This window comes from Apodemus sylvaticus, chromosome 4, assembly GCF_947179515.1.
Source record: "Apodemus sylvaticus chromosome 4, mApoSyl1.1, whole genome shotgun sequence".
In the NCBI taxonomy this organism is placed as follows: Eukaryota; Metazoa; Chordata; class Mammalia; order Rodentia; family Muridae; genus Apodemus; species Apodemus sylvaticus.
The window spans coordinates 6,572,509-6,588,967 of NC_067475.1; the positions used below are offsets into that span (position 1 = coordinate 6,572,509).

The window sequence follows — 16,459 nt, forward strand, 5'->3', positions numbered from 1 at the left end:
TATGTCGTTAACCTTCTAGTGTATGCTCTCTCCATTTTTTTTTTTTTTTGGAGGCACTCAGGGCTATGAGTTTTCCTCTTAGCACTGCTTTCATTGTATCCCATACATTTGGGTATGTTGTGTCTTCATTTTCATTAAATTCTAAAAAGTCTTTGATTTCTTTATTTCTTCCTTGACCAAGGTATCATTGAGTAGAATATTGTTCAGTTTCCATGTATGTGGGCTTTCTGTTGTTTTTGTTGCTATTGAAGACCACTTTTACTCCATAGTGATGTGATAGGAGGCATGGGATTAGTTCAATTTTTTATATTTGTTGAGGTCTGTCTTGTGACCAATTATATGACCGATTTTGGCGAAGGTACCATGAGGTGCTGAGAAAAAGGTATATTCTTTTGCTTTAGGATAAAATGTTCTATATATATCTGTTAAATCCAATTGGTCCAAAGCTTTAATTAGTTTCACTGTGCCCCACTGTGCCCCAAAGCTTTAATTAGTTTCAGTTTCTGTTTTCCTGATCGGTCCATTGAGAAAAGTGCAGTGTTGAAGCCACCCACAATTATTGTGTTAGGTGCAATGTGTGCTTTGAGCTTTAGTAAAGTTTCTTTTATGAATGAGGGTGCCTTTGCATTTGGAGCATAAATGTTCAGGATTGAGAGTTCTTCTTGCTGTAATTTTCCTTAACTAACCAGCAAGAAGTGTCCCTCATAGTCTCTTTTGATGACTTTGGGTTGAAAGTCAATTTTATCTAATATTAGAATGGCTACTTCTGCTTGTTTCCTGAGACCATTTGCTTGTAAAATTGTCTTCCAGCCTTTTACTCTAAGGTAGTGTTTGTCTTTGACACTGAGGTGTGTTTCCTGTATGCGGCAAAATATAGGGTCCTGTTTAAGTATCCAGTCTGTTAGTCTATGTCTTTTTATTGGGGAATTGAGTCCATTGACGTTAAGAGATATTAAGGAATAGTGATTATTACTTCCTGTCATTTTTTATGTTATTTTTTAAATTTGATTGGTTATCTTCTTTTGTGTTTGATGAAAGAAGGTTACTATCTTGCTTTTTCCAGGGTGAGGTTTCCCTCCTTGTATTGGAGTTTTCCTCCTATTATCCTTTGTATGGCTGGGTTTGGGGAAAGATAGTGGGTAAACTTGGTTTTGTCATGGAATATCTTAGTTTCTCCATCTATGGTGATTGAGAGTTTTGTTGGGTATAGTAGTTTTGGCTGGCATTTGTGTTCTCTTAGAGTCTGCATGAGATCTACCTGGGATCTTCTAGCTTTCATAGTCTCTGGTGAGAAGTCTGCTGTGATTCTGATAGGTCTTCCTTTATATGTTACTTGGCCTTTTTCTCTTACTGCCTTTAATATTCTTTGTTTAGTATATTTGGGTTTTGATTATTATGTGATGGGAGGTATTTCTGTTCTGGTCCAGTCTGTTTGGAGTTCTGTAGGCTTCTTGTATATTCATGGGCATCTCTCTCTTTAGGTTAGGGAAGTTTTCTTCCATAATTTCATTGAAGATATTTGCTGGCCCTTTAAGTTGTAAATCTTCACTCTCATCTATGCCTATAATCCTTAGGTTTGGTCTTCTCATTGTGTCCTGGATTTCCTGGATGTTTTCGGTTACACGCTTTTTGCATTTTGCATTTTCTTTAACTGTTGAGTCCATGGTTTCTATGGTATCTTCAGCATCTGAGATTCTTTCTTCTATCTCTTGTATTCTGTTGTTGATATTTGCATCTATGGCCCCTGATTTCTTCCCAAGGTTTTCTCCCTTTGAGACTTCTTAGTTGTTTCTACTTCTGATTTTAGATTCTGGATGGTTTTGCTTAGCTCCTTCACTTGCTTGTTTGTGTTTTTCTGTAATTTTGTAAGAGATTTTTGTGTTTGCTTTCATGACCTCACCCTGTTGACCAAAGTTCTCCTGTATTTCTTTAAGTGATTTTTGTTTTTCCTCCTTATTGGCTTCTGTATTCTCCTGAATTTCTTTCAATGATTTTTGTGTTTTCCTTGTAAGGGCTTCTAACTTTTGATCCATTTTCTCCTGAATTTCTTTAAGAGATTTATTTATGTCCTTCATGTGTTCCTCTAACAGCATCATGACCAGTGATTTTTAAATCCAAATCTTGTTTTTCTGGTGTGTTAGGGTATCCAGAACTTGCTGTTAAAGGAGAATTGGGTTCAGATGCTGCCATATTGCCTTGATTTCTGTTAGTAACGTTCCTACGTTTGTCTTTTGCCATCTAGTTCTCACTGGTGTTAGTTGGTCTTGTTGTCAATGCTGGACTCACCAGTGCAAGCTGCATCTTCCCAGCTGGCCTCCTGCACTGCCTAGAGACTGGGTGCTGTGGCTCAGGTTGTTCCAGATCCAGAGGCAGAGACAGGAAGGCTCCTATCAGAGGCCTCAGGACTGGATCCTCCACTCTGCAGGGTCAGACTCACCAAAGCATGCTGCCTTCTCCCACCCTGCCTCAGGGTGCACAGCTGGCCTCTTGCACTTCCTGGAGACGGGGTGCCATGGCCCAGGCTGTTCTCGATCCTGAAGCAGAGACTGGAAGGCCAAACTGGACATTTTAATGTCACCTTGAAACAACCCAGAATTCCCTGATAAGGGAATTTCAGTGAGGACTGTTGTCTAGACTGAGTTGGCCTAAAGGGGATTTTTTTTCAGTTGGGTTCACTGGGGCAAAATGGAAGGTGCCCATCCTGAATGTGAATAGCGCCTTTTCCAGGGCTAGTCTCCCTATGGAAGACTGAGGAAAGGCTGGCGAGAGTTAGCGAGCAGCCGACATGGGGCGCGCACACTCTTCTCTGTGGATGTCACATGATCAGCTGTCTCAAGCTCTTGCCTCAGTGACCTACCCAAGATGATGGACTGTGACCTGGAGTTGTAAGTGAAATATTCCCTTTTTTCCCCTAAGTAGCTTTTTGCTGGGAGTTGGGGGTAAGGGATGGGAGGGAGGGGTTATCACAGCAATGGAGTGAAACTAGAAAATGGCCTTGAAGTTCTGGCTTCCCCTGCAAACATGGCAATGCTAGGGCTACAGCTGTGCAACTGTAGTGCGTGCACCACCGTGCCCACGGAACTACAGCCACACACCACCGTGCCCACAGAACTACAGCCACACACCACCGTGCCCACGGAACTACAGCCACACACCACCGTGCCCACGGAACTACAGACACTCAAGTCTGTGCCCATGGAAGTACAGCCAGCCACATCTACAACCACAAAACTGCACCTTGCACCATCATCCCCACAGAACTACAGCCACCCACCACCATGCCCAGGTTTATTTGGTGCTGGGGACCAAACCTGGGGCTTCTCACTGGCCCAATAAGGATACAACGTTCTTAAGACGCGCCTGTGTGATGGACAGGTTGCTGGCACCCTGAGAAAAAATGAGCCCGATTACCAACTTAAATGTTCAAGATACTAAAGGAGTCCCTGCTTCAGCCCTGTCACCTCATAGCTGACTCTATGGAACCCACTGAGCCTGTCTCGTGGTTTACGTGGTCTCCTTCCTGCAGATTCACTCGATACACTCTGTGTCTCTGTCAGAGACGTCACACCAGCTCTCAAACTCAAACTGCTTTGTCTCTTAAGCCACCAAAATACTCGGCCTCTGTGTTCCATTGATTATTGAATAGAATATTGGTTACAGGGTCTAGAGTCAAATCACTTTATTCAATAAGCTGTGTTTCAAGCAGAATTCTTAAATATTATGACTTTTAATTTATACCAATGACAAATAAAAAATGAGAGAGTTCAGATTCTAAATATCAGAGTTCAGCCAAACCTAAAAATAGGATATCTCCCTCCCGTCTATTAATTACATGAATAGCAAATGAGACAAAGATTGAATTAGCTGAAACATATCGATAGCATTCACGTCAGGGTCATGTCATAGTCTTTGGTTTGTTCTGGAAGCAAAGTTGAAGTTAATTTTAAAAAGGCTTTAATGTGGATGTAAGCTCAGACGTAAGCGGGGTGGAAAATGTGAGAGAAGGAAGCCGCGCTTACCCTGGAGTGGGCTGGGCTTCTCCAGACAGCGATTGCCTTAGGGTTTCTACTGCTGGGAAGAGACACCATGACCATTTTCTTAATAAGAAAAGCATTTAACGATGGCTGGTTTACAGCTCAGAAGTTTAGTCCATTGTCATCGTGGCAGGAAGCGCGGTGCCACTCAGGAAAACATAGTGCTGGCGTGGGAGCCGAGAGGTCTATATTTTGATCCACTGCACCTGGCTTGAGCTTTTGAAACCTTAAAGCTCCTGATCTCCAAATTCCCCAAGACACACTTCCTCCAACCAGGCCACACCTCCAACCAGGCCACACCTCCAACGAGGTCACACCTCCAACGAGGTCACACCTCCAACGAGGCCACACCTCCAATGAGGCCACACCTCCAACAGGCCACACCTCCAACGAGGCCACACCTCCAACAGGCCATTTCCTATGAGTCTAAGGGGCCATTTTCATTCAAACCATCAGGGTAGCTGTACATCATACCCTTTAAAAACTGGTAGCCATCCTAAGAGAAGACAAAAAGGTTCACAAAGGGGGCGGAGCTTGGTGATACACATCTGAGGCCATAGCTGTATTGGTGGAGAAACAAAGCCTGGGACAATGTCATCCTCAGTCATACACTGAGTGTGAGCTCTGGCCAGCCTCAGTTATGTTAGGCTCTGGCTGGGGGAGGGATGGGGGGGCTGGATCCTACCCAACCGCTTTCTTGTCTTAACAGAAAATGAAACAATCAGGGATCTCCAGCTGGGAGGAGACGGAGCGGGAGCAGAAATACCATCAAGTCGCAGAGTTGGTTTCCGCCAGCAATAAACAGGGTCTCCCAAACAGAAAAAGGAATTAGGACTAGAGTCTCTGAGAGACAGGAAGTGGAAGCGAAGCTCGCTTAGTATCCAGAGGAAAGGAGCTGGGAGTGTGGGTCCAGAGGAGAGCCTGCTCTCGGGAAGGTGGTGGCCGTGACGGTGGTGCTGGTGGTGGGCGTAGAGGTGGCTCTGATGCTTTGATTGATCAGGAATCTGTGTTTACTGAAGGTAAAGGTCCTTGTCTTCAGTTGTTTTGGATCTATCAATAAAGTTGCCAGTAGCTAATGACTGAGCACGAGCACGGGGCAGACACTGAGAGTGGGCGGGACCGCAGTGAGAACCCCAGGCTGGGAGAGAGGAGAAGGGGAGGCAGTAGCAGAGGAGAGAAAACCAACCAGCCATGTGTGTTCCCTGTGAGCCTGGGGTAGCAGGGGAAGATGTAGGTGTGCCCAGTCATTGTGTTAGCCAAGGCATTTTAACTGGAGTGTGTGTGTGTGTGTTTGTGTGTGTGCGTGTGCTGTAAAACTAACAACAGTCGAGCGTGATTGTCGAGCGTGATTGCACAGTCTTTAATCCCAGCACTCAGGAGTAGGTATCTCTGTAAACACCAGCCTGATCTACACAGCCAGTTCCAGATCAACAGACTACTGCTGAGACCCTGTGTAAACCAAAGCAAAACTGACAGCAGCAGACCCAGTAGACAAAACATAGTTCCAGATAATTTTATCTGAAGGAAATGGGGCACTCATGTGTGAAGATAAGAAAAAAATCTCAGACCAACAACAAGGAGAAATCAGAACAAAGTATAGTGATATATACACGGAGAAATGCCATATTAACTCTCTAGTGTGTGCTAAATTAATAAAACAAATCCCCAGGCCCAATAGACAGACAGAATGGAACACAGAAACCATAACAGACATAAACAGCCTGAGGCGCACTGAGGCAGGAGACCGACCGACATCTTAGCCTGAGGCTGGACAGAAAGCTCCAGGTCACTAGGGCACAGAGTGAGGTCGGACCCCCAAACAAACAAAAGCCACTCAAAATCCCAGGCCATGATAGAATCCCCCCTTCCTCCGGGAGCCTGGGGAAACAAACAAACAAACAAACAAAACCAGAGGAAAGCAAAGGCAAGCAGAAGTTCCCCGCCCACAGCTGAACAGCATAGAAAGGCCATTCAAACCCTTTACGGCCCGCATCCTGGCCGCACCTTCGGTCTCAGCACCCAGCACTCCGCACTCGGCACTCAGCACTCGGCACTCGGCACTCGGCACTCGGCACTCGGCACTCAGCACTCGGCACTCAGCACTCGGCACTCAACACTCAGCACTCAGCACGGGGGAGGCAGATCCCTTGGAGCTCACGCCCAGCCTAGTCTGCAGGGAGTTCCAGGCCAGGTGAGCTACATAGTGACTCTCTGTCTCAAAACATTAAGGAAGAATGACCACAGTACAAACACAGTGTTATCAAACTAAGAGCTAGGTGGGATTAAGGGTGGCAGCTCATGCCGTGAAGGAAAACACCCAGAAGGCAGAGGGAGGATGATTAGTCTGATGCAGCTGTGACACAGCCTAGCCTGGGCTATCGAGAAACCCTCTCTCAGAGAGACAGCGGTGATCAAAGTGAAGTTCGTGGGAACACAAAATCCCATGGAAACAGGCCATTAAGATGAAAGCACAGGGCCTGTGGCAATGATGGCCGTGCAGTGGTGGCTGTTGAGGAGTCCAGAGTTTGTGGCAGCCAGGACCCACATCAGGAGCTCACTGCGGCCTCTGGCTCCCTCTCCAGAGGCTCAGCGCCCTCTCCTGGCCTGTGTGGGCACTGCACCCGCTACACAAACAGCACAGTCGCACACACATGATTTAAAATACATAAGAATTATTTTGTTTTCCTTAACTTTTGAAATTATAATCACATCATGTGTCCCTTCCTTTCCCTCCTTCCGACCCCTCCCACATACCCCTCTTTGTTCTTTTTCGAATTCATGTTCCTAAATATAACCTGCTTATTCTGTACGTGACTCAAACATACGTTTCCTCCCGCTCTTAGTATCCGTCAGTCATTCGTGGTGTGGGGTTGAGGCCTCACGGGCTTCCCCCACGCACCTTGACTTGTCTATGGCTGATGTGCACGCTCAGCTCCTGATTAGGCAGCACGTGGATGAGTCATCATTGGTGTAGCTTCTGACATTACTTGGAGACAGAGTCTCACAGCAAACTCTGGTTCTTATACATAATAAGATACGCATACATACAGGCAAATTACTCACATGTAAAATAAAACAAATACATTTGCCAAGCAGCATTGGTGACCCACGACTTTAATCCCAGCACCCATGAGACAGAGGCAGGTGGATTTCTGTGTTCAAGGCCAGCCTGATCTACAAAGTGAATTCCAGGGCAGTCAGGGCTTCCACAGAGAAACCCTGTCTCAGAAGAACAAATGCCCATTAAGTAATAGTAAATGAAAAGGTGAGGAGGACGTTAAAGAGACAAGGATCTGCTCCCTACCATCACAGAACTAAAGCAAATACAAAGTCTTAAACTGGTTTCTCTTTCCTTCCTAGGCCCACGTCCCCTCCCAGCTAGAGGGTGGACAAATGTTAGGTAATAGGGCAGCTTTTCTCCAAGGTTCCTCTAGGTGGCAGTCGTTCCACAGCTGGTCCTGTGGGCTTCCTCTGTGGACAGCGATTCTCAACCTGTGGGTCTCGACCCCTTTGAGGAGGCGGTGTTCCATATCAGATATCCTGTATATAAGATATTTACATTATAATTCATGACAGTAGAAAAATTACAGAATTTTGTGAAGCAGCAATGAAATTATTTTATGGTTGGGGGTTACCCCAACATGAGGAACTACATTAAAAGTCACAGCAAGGCTGAGAACCCCTGCCCCATGTGTTTCTGCAGAATCCTAGGTATTGCCTGGCTTGCCTGTTTTCTGCCTGAAGTTTTCTGATCCTGCCCTCTGCCTCTTCGCTTTGAGCAGTACACTTGGTTAGGGTCACTTCCGCAGAGTCCGTCTCGTCTCCAGGGTTGCACGCTTGAAGGAACTGCAGCCCGGCCCGACGGAGGCCACGCAAAACTCCTCGAGGCTACATAGAAGCACGTCCTCCTTCCGTTGTGGACGTGGGTTATGCGCCAATCATATTCTGTCTTCTAAAGTCACTGTCGCCGGGCGTTAGGTCCAAGCTGCAGGGCGGGTGAAATAACTTCTCTGTTCAAGATAGGCTCTCCAGCAGCAAATAAGCCGACTGTGATATAAATAATAAATCAATGACAACTGTGGCCGGCGAGTGCTGCGGCCGTGCTCACGTTCTCCCAGGGATGCTCTCCCGCAGTCCTGCACCTTGGCGACCTGCCAGTGGCCCAGGTCATAGAAGGATGCGGACAGACCGACAGTCGCAGTGCTGCGGGCTCCCGGGAAGCTGACACCCAGGAGCAACTGAGCAGCTGCTCTCCTGCTGACACCTGTGCAGTCCACACTTCTTGCACCTGCGGTGTAGTTTCCCTAGAGTCCTATGTGGACGTTTCTAAGGTCAGGATCTGTTTACTCCTTTCCTGTGAGCGGAGTGGGAAGGTAAAGGAAATGCAAACTGCCCCTCCCCGCCTCTCCCCCCTTCCTCTCTCTCCCCACCCCCCCCCCCATCATCCTCCACTACAGTGGTGGTTCAGCTTGGGGAAGCGCTTACTGTGCAATCATAAGGTCTGAGTTCAGGCCCTAAACTTGTGTTTTAAACAAAACCAAACAAAACAAACAAACAGAAGAAGGAATAGGTAGAGGTGGTAGGGAGTGAGTTCCCAGCACGGGGCCATTGTTAGTCTAGCTGACTCAGCAGATTATAGTCCTCTGACCGACACACACGGGCACACACACACACGCACAGGAACACGCACACACAAGAACATACACAGGAACACGCACACACAGAAACAAGAGCACACAGGAACACGCACACACACACACACACGCACAGGAACACGCACACACAAGAACATACACAGGAACACGCACACACAGAAACAAGAGCACACAGGAACACGCACACACAGGAACATGCACACACAGAAACACACACACACAGAAACACACACACACAGGAACACACACACAGGAACACGCACACACAGGAACACGCACACACAGAAACAAGCGCACACAGGAACATGCACACACAGGAACATGCACACACAGGAACATGCACACATAGGAACATGCACACACAGGAACACACACAGGAACATGCACACACGGGAACACATACAGGTTCACACACAAAATCACACACGCACAGGATCACACCCATGAGATCACACACACACAGGATCACACCCATGAGATCTCACACACACACACACACACACACACAGGAACACAAGAACACACACAGGAACATGCATACAGGAACACATACAGGATCACACACAGGATCACACACACACACACATATACAGGATCACACACACACAGGATCACACACACACAGGATCACACCCATGAGATCACACATACACAGGATCACACACACACAGGGTCACACACACACAGGATCACACACACACAGGATCATACCCATGAGATCACACATACACAGGATCACACCCATGAGATCACACACACACATGCACACACACATACAGTACCAAACACATGATCACACATGGGAAATCACACACACACACACACACACACAAAATTTGTGCTCTCCTTCAATGGCTTGTATTGGCTTCCACTTCAAACTGGTTCAAGACCTTGGAAGGCCATCGTGTGATCCGGCAGCTTCTTTTAGAATTAGCAGCGTGTGTCCTTCCTTAGACGGAGCCCACTGTCATTTACCCAACACACCCTGCTTTACGTTACCACTGCTCGGTACTTAACGGCTTCACAGGGCAGAGTACAGGTCACCTAGCCAATGCCTGACAGTGCTTGCTCTGAGCCGCTAAAGAGAAAACAGCTCACAGAGGCTTGAGAAATTGAATTTATGATCAATATTTCCATTCGAATTCATGCACAAACCCCACCCAGCAGTCCTAGGAGAAGGATGAGGTTATCACGCATCTCTCTTTACGGCTGTTCCTAACGCACATTCCGACAAAACTGAAGTAACATGCTAAGTCAGTTTTTAAAATCTCTGTTGTGTATATTTGACAAGTGACTCCTCCACTTGTGTGTGTGTGTGTTGTATTGTGTTGAAGAAAAGAAATTCAGACAAAGAGAATTTAGAGACTATCAATTTATTCATTCCCCACAACTTGTCCCATTGCAAATAAGCGCTGCCTCTGTCGCCCTCTGGTGGCCATTCTGTTAACTGCATTTTATTTCAATTTTGTGTGTGTGTGTGTGTGTGTGTGTGTGTGTTTGAGAAAGTATATGTGAGAGTGTCTAACTATATGTGACTGTGTACCTGTGTTTGTGTGTGTATGCATATGTATGAGGCAGGGTGTGAGCATGTGTGTGTATGTGTGTCCAAGAGAATATGTGTGTGTAACTGAGAGAGTATATGTGTGTGTCTATATGTGCCTGGATATATATACATGTGTATGACAGTGTGTCTGTGTGAGTATACACATGTGTGTGTCTCTGTGTATGCACATATGTGTGTATGCATGCATATGTGTGTGTCTGTGTATGGACATGTGTATGTCTGTGTGTATGCACATATGTGGGTGTGTTTATTAACATGTGTATGTATGCACATGTGTGTGGATATGTATGCACGTGTGTCTGTGTATATGCACATGTGCATGGGTATGGGTGTGTGTGACTGTGAGCATGTGTGTGTGTCTGTGTGTATGTGTGTGTCTGTGCACAATCCAGGGCTTTGGGAATTCGTTCTCCTTGCTCTCTGTACTAGCCACATCTTCATCCCTGAGCAGAACCAGGGACTCAGTGAAAACTCTTAACCTTTGTCCTGGGCGCCTTGGTCCAATCTGCCTGGTGTGTTGTCGGGTCTGTCAGTTCTCTTTGGACTTTAATGTGGAAGTACTTAAAAATGGATCTCAAATAAAGTGGTCACTGGGATACCTCGGAGTGGTTGTAAAAACACAGATTGTCGGGGATCTGAGACCTCAGCCGCTGAACAAAACCAACCAACCAACCAACCAACCAACCAACCAGAGGTCGAGCGGATGAGTCGGGGTTCCTCTGTTGGCATAGCTTCATTCTTCTGAGTCTACGTCCCTCTTGGCTTCATAAGAAGCCACTGTCCTGTGGCAGGGTCTGTCAGACGGTGCGCTCTTTCTGGATCACATCTAAACACCACCCATGGTGACCATACGCTCCAAGTGTCCAGAGGACAGGACGGAGTTCCGGGCATGTGGCCACATATTATTCTGAGTAGGACTCGTTCTGAGATGAAGTCTCCTCTGTGATCAAGGTCATCTCAGACTCAGACTCACAATGTAGCTCCAGCTGGCCTCAGCCTCTTCAGCGCTGGGACCACAGGCACGTGCCATGGTGCCTGGCTGAAGAGGGTGTTTCTGGGTGAGATGAATGTTTACAGTGTGTGGAGGTGACCACCCTCCCTAATACAGGAGTGGGGGTCTCATCCAACCATGTGTGTGAGGAGAATTCTTCCAGTCCACTGATCTGGAATATCATCAGCCTTTGGAGCTCCATCTGGGTCTCAAGCTGGCCAGGTACAAATTTCAGGCCTTTTGGGCTTCCAGAATTGGGTGATCACACTACGTTTTATAACAAATCTTTGATAAACACAGATTCAATAAAACTACTTTTGAAAAAACATGAACCTGGCATAGTGGTGCACACCTGGAACCCCAACCATCGGAAACTCAAGTAAGAGGATCATCATGAGTTCTAGCCAGCCCAGGCTACCGAGAGACACCGTGTTGCAAAAGAAAACAATGGAAATGAATTAAAAATTAATGAAAGAGAGGAAGGCAGTATAACAGAGAGGAAAAATAAAAAAGTCAGGTAATGAAGAACTTCACCTGTAGCCTTTCTTTTCTTGCTAAGGAATAAAGAGACATTGCATTGTGGCTGGGTCTTAATCCCAGATTCCAGATTGAAGAGATTGAGACAAGAGATTTCAAGTTCAAAGTCAGCCTGGGCAAGTCATTGAGGCCCTATGTCAAAACAAAGCTAACAAGAGGGCTGACCATGGTAGGACATGCCTTTAATCCCAGCATTTGGGAGGCAGACTGGTGGATCTCTGTGCTTTGGAGACCAGCCTGGCCCAGGCCAGTCAGAGCTACAAAAAAAGACCATCTCACAAAATAAGAAGCAAAAACAAAAGTAACAAACAGTTTGCAATGTAGCTGAGCAGAAGGGAGACTGTCTAGCAAACACAAGGCCTGAGGTTCAATCCCCATTGTCATAAACAATTTTTTTTTGTTTTTTCGAAACAGGGTTTCTCTGTGTAGCCCTGGCTGTCCTGGAACTCATTCTGTAGACCAGGCTGGTCTCCAACTCAGAAATCCGCCTGCCTCTGCCTCCCAGAATGCTGGGATTACAGGCGTGCGCCACCACAGCCCGGCAACAAATTAATTTCATAGGGATCAGGATGAAATGCATCTTGAGTGACTAGATAAAGGTTATGAATGGAGTCTGCTTAGAGAATTTTAAGGAAAAGACTGAAATTCATCCTACTCCCGTGTTTGTATTATATTTCATTATGCTTCCTAGTGTAAGCCTATGCAGGGACTAAGCCATAGAGTGCTGTAGGTTTTTGGTAGGACTTTATTATAAGAGGTTTGTACAGTAATCACAGAAGAGAACATTACTTAATTTGGCAAGCAGCTTCAAGAATTTCTCCAAAAGTGGTTTTTGAACTGCCTCCTAAATGATAATCATCAGATGGAAACCAAAGAGGCTGGATATCACTCACAGAGAGGTTAGAGTGTGGCAGGCTACTAGGGTAACGGGGAAAAAAACACAGGAAAGAAATATATGAGGCAACTGAAAAATGTCACATGGAGACAGGATGTAGAGGTCCCTTTCTGTCACCCATAAAACATTAAGTGAGGCTGAAATGGAGGCTGGAGAGATGATCAGCAGTCAACAGCTGGAGAGATGATCAGCGGTCAACAGCTGGAGAGATGATCAGCGGTCAACAGCTGGAGAGATGATCAGCGGTCAACAGCTGGAGAGATGATCTGCGGTCGGCAGCTGGAGAGATGATCAGCGGTCGGCAGCTGGAGAGATGATCAGCGGTCGACAGCTGGAGAGATGATCAGCGGTCGACAGCTGGGGAGATGATCAGCGGTCGATAGCTGGAGAGATGATCAGCGGTCAACAGCTGGAGAGATGATCAGTGGTCAACAGCTGGAGAGATGATCAGTAGTTAATGGCTGGAGAGATGATCAGTGGTTAATGGCTGCAAAAAATGATCAGAGGTCAACAGCTAGAGAGCTGATCAGTCATTATTGGCTGGAGAGATGATCAGTGTTCAACAGCTGGAGAGATTTTCAGTAGTTATCAGCTGGAGAGATGATCACTGGTCAATAGCTGGAAAGATGAATAGTGGTCATCAGCTATCTGGGGAAAGTCACGTCCAATAAAATATTCTGGTTTGGTTTTTGTTCTGTTGTTTAGTCTTGAGACAAAGTCTTACTATATAGCCCAGGCTAGCCTCAAGCTTACAATTCTTTCGGACTGGGGAGATGGTTCAGTCAATAGCCTTTGCCGTGTAACCATGAGGACCTAAGTCTGGATACCTGGCACCCAAATGAAAAGCCAAGGTGCACTGGTGTGTGTGTGCAGTTCTGGTGCTGGGAGAGGCACAAGCACTGGAGGAACCCTGGAATTCTCTGGCAGGCCTGTCCAGCTGAATTAGTGAGCGCTACACTCCATGAAGGACCCTGTCCCCAAACATATGGTGGAGAACAAATTAGAGAAGACACCCAATGTCACCCTCTAGGCTATCCAGGCAAGCAGACCCACATAACACTCATGAACACATACTCAGATCCATCCCACACACTCACATGCAAACTTGCCACCTGCCTCAGTTTCCCAGGCACTGAGATCAAATGTCTGCACCCCTGTACTCAGCATACTCGGTTGGAACCCAGAGCCTTGCATAGGATAGGCAAATGCTGTCACCGAGCTACACCTCCAGCCCTTCGACATTTCAAAGAAGGAAACCTAATGCTCCTGGCACATGAGAAAGCCACAATAGCAGGCGTATAAGTAACCTTTATGTCCCTGTGACAAAACATCCCGACAAAGACAACTTGAAGAAGGGAAAACTTACCTTAGATCATGGTTCAGAGCTGTTCACTACATCATGGTGGGGAGGGCATGGCAGAAAAGGACCAGAAGGCAAAGAGCAAGGGATGACCAGGGTCTGTGTGCAACCTTCACAAGCCTGCCCCTAGTGACCATCTTCTGCCAGCCTGGCCTACTGACCTACTTCTGCCAGCCTGGCCTACTGACCTACTTCTGCCAGCCTGGCCTACTGACCTATTTCTGCCAGCCTGGCCCCATCCTCTAAGGACCCCACAACTTCCCAAATGAGCACTACCACCTGGGAAACCAGCACTCAAGCCATAAGTGCCGACGTCAGACTGAAACCACAATAGCAGGACAAACCACACCAAACATTACACAGATACTGGTGATATTTCAGCCAAGAGGTTGGATTATAATCCAATGAATAGCCATAACATCCAGACGAAGCTCTAAAGACCTCAGGGATCATCTAAGTGTTTAGAAATGGACGTTTGGGCACCCATGTTCACAGACTGTCTGTCTGGACTGCCGTTTTCTGGTTAGGTTACAATTTTTCTTCCAAATGTTTATTCTCTAAAGCATCGCAATAAAAACATCCAAGAGCTTTATTTTCCCCATGGCAGGATGCATCGACATCCTCAGTAATAGTGGAACTCACAGCTGAAGAGCTTAGGAACTGTAAGATTCACCCTTCCAAACAGGGATATTCTTGTTCGAATAAAAGGCTGAACTGGGGGCAGGCATGTGGGTGAGGGGATGAAGACATAGCTCAACCATTAGGAGTGCATGCTCTCCTCCTCCTCTACAGCTCCAGCACCATAGCCATCATGAATTACACGGTTACCATCCGGACCAGGAAGTTCATGACAAATCGTCTACGTCAGAGGAAACAGATGGTCACTGGTGTCCTTCATCCCGGGAAGGCAACAGTGCTATGATTCTTTAGATTATGCAAAGAATAATGAGCCTAAATAGGGACTTGCAAGACACAGCCTTTATGAGAAGAAAAAGACCTCCTGAAAACAGTGAAAGGAATGCAAGAACAGAATGAAGACGGTCAGGTGGGGCTGCAAAGGCCAATGAAGATGCTGGCCAAAAGTGTGTGGAGAGTGGCTGCAGCCGACCGAGTAAATCTGCGGTGACCTGATGTTCTACGGTGACGTGCAGGTTTCCAAGAGGACAAATAAACTAAAAAGCTTCTTTTAAAAAAACCAACAAACAACAACAACAACAAACCATGCTTGCTGATGGCCCAAGTTCAGTTCCCAGGACCCATACCCGGCAGCTCATCATTGCCAGTAACTCTGGCTTCAATGAATCCTAAGCCCTTTTCTATGGGTACTGCTCTGTCACACAGACAACTCAACACAGACACACGTACATATATACACATAATAAGAAATAAAATAAATCTTAAAATAAAAGACAATGCTGTACTGACTACGGTTCCATACGCCCAGAATCTCAGTATATAAGAGGCTGGGGCAAGGGGATGGCACACTTGAATCTATCCTTGGAGGTGTGTGTGTGCACGCGCACATGTGTGTATGTGTGTGTGTATGTATGTGTACATGTGTGTATGTCTGTGTGTGTATGTGTGCATGCATGTGTGTGCATGCATGTATTGTACATTTGTGTGTGAGAATGTATGAATGTGTGTATCTGTGTGCATGTATGTGCATGTATGTCTGTACATCTGCATATGTGTGTGCCGGCATGCATGTGTATGTCTCTGTGTGTGTGTACCTGTGAGTACATGTAGCCCAATCCTGTCTCAAAAAAAAACACAGACCAAAATACTAATTTTCATGTACTTTTAATAATTTATATTACATTTAATAATAATAAAAAGTGATCAATAACTGTTTATATTAGTTTTATGTAGACATCATCTGCAAGTAATTCCCTTTCTCCTCTTCCTCCTTCTTCCTCTGCTCCCCCTTCCCCCCCCCCAAGTGCTGGAGAATGTACCTACAGCTTTGTGCATGCTAAATCACTAAATCACTTTTCTTGAGACTTCCTTTGCCAATGCAATTAATCTGAGTCTCTTCACCTTAGCCTCAGGCAGACTCTTTAGACAAAGAGAAAATTACGTTCTTCACCAAAATATCACAAGTACAGTCTCTAGGCCACATATTAAAATTCTTCTCTGCTGAAGCCTCTTGGACCAGGCCTGCACAGCTCAAATCATTGAGATGGAAGTTTCTGGTTGTGTCATGTGATGCAGACTGACGTCCCGTGGGGGGGACACATGATGTTTGGAGAGAGCATAAATAGGACTCAACCGACAGCGAAGATGTGCTTGCGTCGCTAGCTGCACCACGCTTGGTGGGTCTCAGTTCTTCACTGTTCTTCACTTTGTTGGGAGAAGCATGGCGGAGAACTCCTGGCATCCCAGCTGCCTCTGGTTGATTCCGTTGACTCGTGCCAATTCAGCGG

General features: G+C 46.3%; 1 pseudogene; it reads left to right on the top strand.

Moving 5' to 3' along the window:
• Positions 1 to 14,847: 14,847 nt before the first annotated feature.
• LOC127682473 (40S ribosomal protein S24-like) lies at positions 14,848 to 15,167 on the top strand (annotated as a pseudogene).
• Positions 15,168 to 16,459: the final 1,292 nt, after the last annotated feature.